This window comes from Brassica napus, unplaced genomic scaffold (genome assembly GCF_020379485.1).
Source record: "Brassica napus cultivar Da-Ae unplaced genomic scaffold, Da-Ae ScsIHWf_2382;HRSCAF=3079, whole genome shotgun sequence".
Taxonomy (NCBI): Eukaryota; Viridiplantae; Streptophyta; class Magnoliopsida; order Brassicales; family Brassicaceae; genus Brassica; species Brassica napus.
Genome location: NW_026015733.1, coordinates 18,482 through 28,601, shown reverse-complemented (window position 1 = coordinate 28,601; position 10,120 = coordinate 18,482). Strand labels below are relative to the sequence as shown.

General features: G+C 32.6%; 1 pseudogene; it reads right to left on the bottom strand.

Moving 5' to 3' along the window:
* Nucleotides 1–6,848: 6,848 nt before the first annotated feature.
* LOC125600748 lies at nucleotides 6,849–7,210 on the bottom strand (annotated as a pseudogene).
* Between the last annotated feature and the right edge of the window lie 2,910 nt (nucleotides 7,211–10,120).

The window sequence follows — 10,120 nt, the reverse complement described above, 5'->3', positions numbered from 1 at the left end:
TAGTCGTCTGTTTTCAGACGACAAAATATTAAGTCGTCCTAGACCCTAAAATGAACCCCTAAACTAAAATGACTAGATTAACTAACTAACCACGTTATAAAATCAAATTATACGTAAATAGTGTTTACTATACATAGAAATGAACACGCATAAGTAATTTTAAAAATTTTCAAAAACGGTTTTAATGCTTTCCAAAATCTAACCCTAAGAACACATACAATACTACAACATATGTTGATGAAACATAAACTAAAGAATATCATGACTCACTACTTTCACTCATCTATGCTGAAAACAATTGAAATTTGTTATATCTTAATTTATACCTCCTAAGACATATGTTAATTACATAATTCCTATTTTTCACTTATCAAAATATTTTTTACAAAATTTTTAAATAATGTTAAGACTAACTGTCCAGACGACTTTCAGTTAAGTCGTCTGGACGACTTATTTTCAAGTCGTCTAAACAGACGACTTGCGAGGGGTAGAAACGTAAAAAAAATTCCGATTTTTTGTTTGGTCACAAGGGGATAGTTGTAATTTCAATAGCCTTTTAGGTTACTTTTGCCTTTGACCCAAGTTGGGGTATTGTTTTGGTTGACTCCAAGTTTTGAGTCACACTTGGCAATTCTCCCGTAAATAAAAGAAATACTTAAAAGTATTGATATCCATGTTGCCAAACAATATTAAAATATATTGCTATTTTTTTTTTGGTCAGCTAAAATATATTGCTATTCAAGTTGTCAAATAGTACCAAAAAGTACTTTAGTTTAATAATAGAAAACATTCTATTTAAAAATTAGAGTAGTATTTAATACATTTGATTTTTAATCATACACAATTTAATTGACAAAATTTAATAAAAGATAAATATAGTTTGAGTTTTTTTGTTATAAAATTGAATAAACCAAAAACCGACATTATATAAACCGAAGCAAAGTAAAATATCGAAAACTAAACCAAGACAATACTTAAAATTTAATAAAGCAAAAACCAACAATATAAACTGAACCAAACCAAAATAGATATGCTTTTAATATGGTATCTAATTTTTATAAACCAAAATATCGAAAAACTGAGCCGAGACCATACCAAAATCTAGATTGAACAACCCTAATTTGAATATATGATTTTTATGCATGTCTCACCCTACGCAAAGCGTGGTCTCATCTTAGTATACAATTGAAACTCTTTAAATTAATATTCGACACAAATAATAAATACTATAATTAAAAAAATTCATCGGTTGAGTTGGGCCAATATAATATATGATACAATTCGATAAATTAATAAGATAATAATTTTTAAAAAATCTTAAGTTAATATATGGTCCCAATATAAACATAAATTAATTATTAGTGTTTATAAAGTTTATATAAATATTAGTATTGATCCATGCTATGTACGGATATATGTTTTTTGCTTGCAAATAAAACCAAGTTTTAGTTATATATAACTAAAATTACATGTAAAAAATAACTCTAATATATATATATAAAGAAATGTTCGCCTCTCTCCCGTGAAGCCACGTCATCAAGTCGTGCGTTATGGGAGTGACACGTGTCCCATTTTTATATTTGGAGCCAAAATAAATGAATGCAGTCAGGGGTAATCGAACCCAGTAACTCTAGCACTGGTAATTTCTCTTAGAACCACTAGGCTGAAGTCACTTTTTATAAATATGTGGCCGCGAAAATACTTATTATCGTGTCGGCTGGAAGCCCATGCTTCTTCTGCTTGTGGCCAGGGCCGACACTGAACTGACGTCAAGATGAAGATCGTGAAGTTAAAAACTTTGCTCCAAACAGTTTTGCAATGTTTCCAACCTTTATAACTTGATGCATATAATATATATCAAAATACATTTGTTGTACACGTTTTTATTAGTTTTGCTTTTAAAAGAAGATATTTACAGTTATAAATGTTTGTGCCAGTGAAGTAATGGTTGAAAAACCTCTATACATATGTCATTTTAAAATAACACCCAACTTCTATATATAGTCAATACATATGTCCATGTTATATTATAGACTAAATATTTTATCTTTTAAAAATATAGAAAACAGTTTTTTTAGTTTACAAGCAAATGTTGTAGAGCAAGTATGCATTATACAAATAATATATATTTAAAATCCATACGCAAAAACATAAAAGTTGTTATATGCCTCTTTCTGACACATGCACACTCCACTATGAATAAGAATTAAAAAGAAAAACCAGTATTGTCATCAAACTTTATCACAAATCCACATTTGTACATCTATAATTATGAGTTGGACAATTAGTTAATTTGATACAATACCAAAGCAAGAATAATCGAAAAACAACTATACCACCGCATACTAATAAGTAACACATAACAGATAACCAAATTTTGAATCTTAAAACAAATTTCAACTCGAACATTTAGTGAATATCAAATTAACTAATATCCCGCCCGTAGGGCGGGCCGACCCTAGTTTATCATAAGGAGATGAATATATATAAGCAAACCATTAACACACTCATTACTACACGACATATGAAATTAAATTAGATTAGTTATAAAAATTATATTGATCTTAATTTGCCCATTGGATACATATATTAGTTTGAAGCGTTTATGTTTTACTTCTTCGTCTTGCACTCTTGCTTAACTTAGTTTTTCCTAATTACTAACTCGCAATTTATAGCTTCTTTGTTTTATTACGTTTAGTACTCCCTCCGTTTTTTTTAATATAAGTCGTTTTAGAATCGTGCATATAGATTAAAAAAATCATTATTTTTTTTATATTTTCTAAACAAAAATATCATTGATTATTTACCTAACCACAAATCAACCAATAATAAAATAGAATGTATATTATCATTGGTCATATAACATTAAGTGTTAATAAATTTTACATAGAAAACCGAAAACGTCATATAATTTTGAACATAAATATTTCTCTAAAACGACTTATATTAAAAAACGGAAGGATTATCAAAGTACTACGCACTATAGTATTTCAAGGGTGTTTCCAATCTACGTTTTTGTACATTAGGGAAACAATTAAACAATTTGACCTTTTCAGTGGTGATTTAGTAGAAACGCTTAGTAAACGTTTTTTATCTTTCCAAATTAAAATTTGTCAAATAATATCTTAGACTATATTTCAATAAAGTCATTATAACTTATTGAAATCCCAGACTATACAATTTATTGCAGATTACAGGAAATCCAGGTTCCAGTTCTCGGAGAGAGCGATTTATTAAACAATTATGCAGACTACGGAAAAAAGGCTTACAAGAGATCTTCAACGGTGCAAGTAAATATGGCCAGGCGTGGATCTTCATAGGACGGCTCAGGTGATGCAGTTAGGCGTAGGTCTTCATAAGACATGTAGTATTGTCGGTTGTCGAATCGTCTATGTAATCTTTCTCATATCATAATTGTAAGATCATAATAAATCAGCGTTAAAAAAAAAACTTATTGAAATCTGTTAATAAGTAATATATTTCTTAAAAATACTAAATATTACATTAATGCTAAATGTACCCAATATCATTTAAAAGCACGAGGACTACAAAGAGATACAATGTGGAACACCTGAGGAATCCATAAATCATGTATTTTGTGAATGCCCACCGACGGTTTAGGTTTGGGCGCTCTCGCGAATTCGATCGAATCCGGACATCTTTCCCACTCAATCACTTTTTGCAAATATGGATCATTTATTTTGGAGGGTTTATCCAGAATTGAAATATCATCAATTTGCATGGATCTTACGGTACATATGGAAAGTACGAAACAACAAAGTCTTTAGCAATTTGGATATTGATCCCAGAGATACTCTCAAATTGGCAGAAATAGAGTTATTATTTTCGGGTGAGGCACGAAATTCACTTACACAGTGAATCAATCAAACCCGATTACTAGTAGAAGCAATATAGTACCGTCTATCCCAGGTAGATGTTGTTTTACGAATAAATCATGGAAAATTCAAAAAAATTATCCGAGACAAGGGTGGTATAGCACACTGGAAGATTTTGATAGTTTAATGGGAGCGAAGAATACAAGAGGGAGTCAGTCGCCATTTCGCTCGGAGATAGGGGCTCTCATTTGGGCAATAGAATGTATGAGAAATCTAAGACAATTTACGGTTACATTTGCAATTGCAACAGATTGTTCTCAGTTGGTGAAAACGGTTTCGTAACCAAAAGAATGGCCAGCCTTTGCAAGTTATTTGGAAGATATAAAGATCTTGAAGAGAAGTTTAAATAGTCCAGAGCTCATTCATATACCACAGACGCAGAATTAAGGAGCGGAGAATCTCGAACCCAGTGCAAGGAAGCAACTGTCGTTTGTTGTCCATATAGATGCGGAGCTAACAGTTTGGTTTGCAGAGTCTATATGAGTCTGTTTAAGTTCCTGACAAAACAATTACCCATTATATGGCCTATTAAATATAAATATTCGTGTGCAATTGATCTCCATAACTTTTTTACTTTTTATAAAATATTTCTATTTCTTAAATTTATTAAATTAAAAATAGATTAGTATATTTTGACTTCATAAACATATTATTTTCGGCTGAGGCATGAAATTCACTTACACAGTGAATCAATCATACCCGATTACTAGTAGAAGCAATAGTACCGTCTATCCCAGGTAGATGCTGTTTTACGGATGGATCATGGAAAATTCAAAAAATTTATTCGGGACAAGGGTGGTATAGCACACTGGATGGTTTTGATGGTTTAATGGGAGCGAGAAATACAAGAGCGAGTCAGTCGCCACTTCACTCGGAGATAAGGGCTCTCATTTGGCAATAAAATGTATGAGGAATGTAAGACAGTATACTGTTACATTTTCAACAGATTGTTTTCAGTTTGTGAAGATAGTTTCGGAACTAGAACAATAGCCATCCTTTGCAAGTTATTTGGAAGATATAAAGATCTTGAACAGAAGTTTCAATAGTTCGGGGCTCATTCATATACCACAGACGCATAATTATAGGGTGGACAATTTTGCACGCAGTGTAAGGAAGCAAATGTCGTTTGTTGTCCATATGGATGCAGAGCTACTAGTTTGGTTTGCAGAGTTTATATGAGTCTATTTAAGTTGCAGAAAAAAAAGTACCCAATATATGGCCTATTAAAATAAATATTCGAGTGCAATTGATCTCCACAACTTTTTTTTTTTTTTTTTTATAAATATTTCTATTTTCTTAAATTTATTATATTAAAAATAGATTAGTATATTTTTATTTCATAAACATATTATTTTCAGCTGAGGCATGAAGTTCACTTACATAGTGAATCAATCAAACCTGATTACTAGTAGAAGCAATATTACCGAAGCAATAGTACCGTCTATTCCAAGTAGATGGTGTTTACGAATAGATCATTGAAAATTCAGAAAATTTATTGGGGACAAAGGTGGTATAGCACACTGGAAGGTTATGATGGTTTAATGGGAACGAGGAATACAAGAGCGAGTCAGTCACCACTTCATTCGGAGATATGGGCTCTCATTGGGGCAATAGAATGTATAAGGAATCTAAGACAGTTTACTGTTACATTTGCAACAGGTTTTCTCCATTAGTGAAGATGGTTTTGGAGCCAGAAGAATGACCAACATTTGCAAGTTATTTGGAAGATATAAAAATCTTAAAGAAAAGTTTCAATAATTCAGAGCTCATTCATATACCACTGACGCAAAATTAAGGGGCGGACAATCTCGCATGCAGTGCAAGAAAACAATTTCCGTTTGTTATCCAAATGGATGCGGAGCTACAAGTTTGGTTTGCAGAGTCTATATGAGTCTGTTTAAGTTGCCGACAAAAAAAGTACCCAATATATGGCCTATTAAATATAAATATTTGGGTGCAATTGATCTCCACAACTTTTTTTTTTTTTTTTTATAAAATATTTTTTTTTCTTAAATTTATTATACTAAAAATAGATTAGTATATATTGACTTCATAAACATAGCATACAAAAAAAACTAATAAGTATATTATTTAATTATGACGAGTCAAGTTACTGTATATTAATATTTATGCAACTTTCAGATTTTTCTATCAAACATGTAAAATATTTACAAATTTGAAATTTGTTGAATGAATATATTAACTTATTTCTCATATAAACTTCAGAATATTTTTAATGTTTAATTAATACGCCATTTCATTCATGTTTTACACAATCATTTATAAATTTAAATTGGTTTCAAGTTTTAGTATTTTAAACCAAAAATAATAAATATTATATAACCAAATATCCTATATATTTATTCACGAATACTTTAAATAATTTAGTTATCATCGGGTTACATATGATAATCTTATGATTGCGATATTTTGCGGTTATTTTATGAAACGTGCAGAAATTTTATCAGGTATTTGAATGTTAAACGAAAATATTAACTCGTTCTTATTATAATAACCTTTAAGAAAATTAAAACTACATAAGAAGAATAAATAAATAAGAGATGTTAAATCTCATAAAAGAAAACTAAAACAAATAAGAAGGATTAACTAATATATTAACATAATTGAAAATATATTGTGTACAAAATTAAAATAAAAGATATGAACAAAACTTAAAAACATAAATTATCTACAAAATTTAATATCTCGCTTTGCAAGCGCGGGTTAAACGTTGATATTTTGTTATAAAAGATAACATAACTTAGACAAAATATTAACCTCATATCACTTCAAAAATAAGTGTCTTTTAGTTAGAAATATGTGTACAATTATTGATATAAGAAAATGGATTTCCGCCAGTAGTTATGTTTATATGTCGTATAGTTAAATATTTAAATAATATTTATTATTATTAAATAGATAATACATAATCAATACAAGAAATCTGGATAAGCGTCCATCAATACATTTATCGTATTTATTATAGATCATTTAATTAAGTCATCTTGTTTGCTGTTGTGTTGATTCTTTAGAATCTTTGTCATTAGAGATGGTGGAGATTGATTACACTTTTTATGACAGTCGGAGCACTCTCCTGCTGAACCAAAGCTTTGCAATGAGGACGGCAAATCACATTGCATTCCGACTCCGATTTTGCTTCACCTTCGATAACAATCAATGTTAGTATCATCATCATTATCCATGCCATGCTCAAAATTTTACTCATCTTTCTTTTATATGTGCTTTTCTTCTGGTTAATGTATAGGAATGAATATGTCATGATAGTGAACTTGCATCCCTATTTATAACTTGACTGCTTATTGGTAGAATTAAGTTTTTTTATATATTTTATTTTTGGACAAATAAATTTGAAGGTATGGTATCTAGGTGTAAGTAATACATATAAAAGCAGTATTTTGTTTATAATCTATTTTATTCTAATTTCTATATATCTGTAAAAAATACTCTATATATGTTTCATTTGTTGGGATTATTTTCCATTAAGCTTTTAATTTGAAATGAAAATTTTATTTCAACCCCTTCTAGTATGGAAATGAACTTACTATATGATCTTATTATATGTAATAGCAGAAATTAATTTGGTACATAATAAATGTGTCATGATATGAACATACATCTCTATTTATAAAATGACTATTTCATGTCTAATTAATAGATTCTGTTTTGTTTTTTGGAAACTTAGATGAAGGTATATCATCTGTGTAGGATTAATTCATACACTACAAGAAAACATCACCTTAACGAGGGCGGTTTTCCTCGTTATTTCGTCGTAAAAGAGGCTTTACGACGAAATAGCGAGGAAGCGCGTTTGCTCGTTACTCGTCCGTCGTAACACATATTTCCTCGCTAATTCGTCGTAACTTAGCGAGGAATATATTTCGTCGTAAAGACGAAGTAGGGCGATTCGTCGTAAAGACCACGTCAATATTCCACGCAAAGACGTCGCTACAATTCCTCGTAAATACCTCGAAATGAGTTCCTCGTAACCTACACGTAAATACCTTGAAAGAGTTTTCTCGCAAAATACACGTAACAACCACGAAACGATTTCCTCGTAAAATACTCGTAAACTTTCCTCGTTATTTCCTCGCAAATGTTCCTCGTAAAATAGTCGTTAATTGTTTCTCGTCATTTCCTCGTAAGGTTCCACGTAAAGAGGTCGTACATTAGCTACGAATTTACTTCGTTTTTATTATTTTACAGAATTTAAAATATAATTAAAAAATAATTAAAATTATTTAATTTAATAATAAATTAAAATTTAAAATAAAATAAATCAAAATGAAAATATTTTATATATAAATAAGTTTTGAATTTATATAATACAACAACCAAAAAAAAAACTAAGGGTCGTTCATCGCCCGGTAGAATTCATCACTCCTCCTCGTAACATCCGCCTCGTTATGTACGTCGGATGACTCGCCTTGAATGGGATGTTGTTGTCGCATGTTCCTCAACATGGACTCCCATTCCGGATTTGTGGCCGCAATAACGTCCAAGAAACCCTCGACTCCACCCATACGAGATTTTGTCGCGGTCAACTCGTTACGCAGCTGAGCGGACTCTCTACGCAGCTCAGTGACTTCATCATCCCGTCGCTGACCATAAGACGATGTCGCTCTCGGAACATCGTTGACGGAACCAATACCCAACGTCCGTCCCTTTTTTTTAGGGACAACCTTAAAAACAAAAATAAATATTGTAAGTAAAATTTAAAGTTAAATTAAATGAATAATAAAAAATTAATTTTTTTGAAAATTTACCCCCTCGTAAATCTTATCCACGTCAAGTGTGGATAAGGTGACGGGTAATCCGTCGGTAGACTGCTGAGTCAGCTGAGTCTGGCGGTCTTCAACCCGAGCAACTACGTCGTTGTAGATTTGCTCGGACTTGCCATCTACAAATACGCCCGCCTTGTTCTTGTGGGTCCTCTCGTAAAGTTCCATAAGAGAAGGGAGATGTCCCGTCTCTTTGGCCTAAAAAACAGTTAGAAAGTTAGAATAAATTAATATATATATTAAAAAAATTATTTAAAAAATATTTAATTACCATTTCCAAACGGACACCGGCGTGGGTTTTTTGGCCCGTAGTGTGAAGCATCGGCCCGTTCCCGTGCTCATCGACCGTGTTACGGGAGTTAGAGCAAGCCTGGGCGATTCTAATGGAATCAGGAAGGCGCCAATAACGGATGAGGCCATCCCACACATCTGTGGTGAGCTCAGCGGGTTTGCCACGCTCATACCCCTTCACGATCCAGTCACCCTTCCAGTTGGAGACCGTGTCCAACAAGCGAACTTTCGCCTTCGCGTTAAACTTCTTCCTCACCCTCTCAGTGATCCCCAAGGCCCAAGTATATTTTTGCTGTTGGAAACTTACAGCGTAAATTTTGAACCACGTCTTTCTGACGTAGTGAGGCGTCTTACTCCAGTTTGGATGTGGCATGGAGAAGTAACCCTTGATCGTGTCAGTTACGTCTGATGCAAGACATCCGTCAACCCCCCACCTGGAAAATACAAATTTAAAATATAAATTATTTTTTAATGTTATCAAAGAAATTTAAACGAATTAAAAAAAAATTAATGCAACATACCACAAAGTTCCGTCCGGTCGGTCTGGGTCGATGACTGGTAAACCTTCTCTGCCTGGCAGACTGAGAATGTCCTCTACAGTGTACTGAGAGTAAGGAGCACTCGGAGGCACCATCAAATCAGGATGAATATCGGCGGCCATCGGAGGTGCCATCGGAGGAGGCACAGGAGGAGGCATCGGAGGAGGCACATGAGGAGCCGATGGTGCAGTAGAAGAAGTAGACCCAGAGACTCTCTGAGTGTACTGAGTTTCGGGGACAGTCTCCTGGCCCGAAGAACTGGGAGCGGAAGAAGAGGCCGGGTCTAAACGACTACCCGGCTCACCGAAGATCTCTCTGTAATGGGCAGTAAGTCTTCCTTTTCGAACCTGGAAAAAAAATGAAATTTTTAAAATTAACATCAACAATATATTTCCCAACATTATCCACACATAATAACACTAAACAACATAAAATCCGCAAACCTATCTAAATTCCCTATACTAACCACCTAATCTATCATAAACTAACCAAATTAGAGAGGAATCAGAGAGGCTAACCATTGCTACGAAATGGAGAGGAAGTAGAGAGGAAGTAGAGAGGAAAGAAAGAGTGAGCGCTCGGGTGTATATATAAG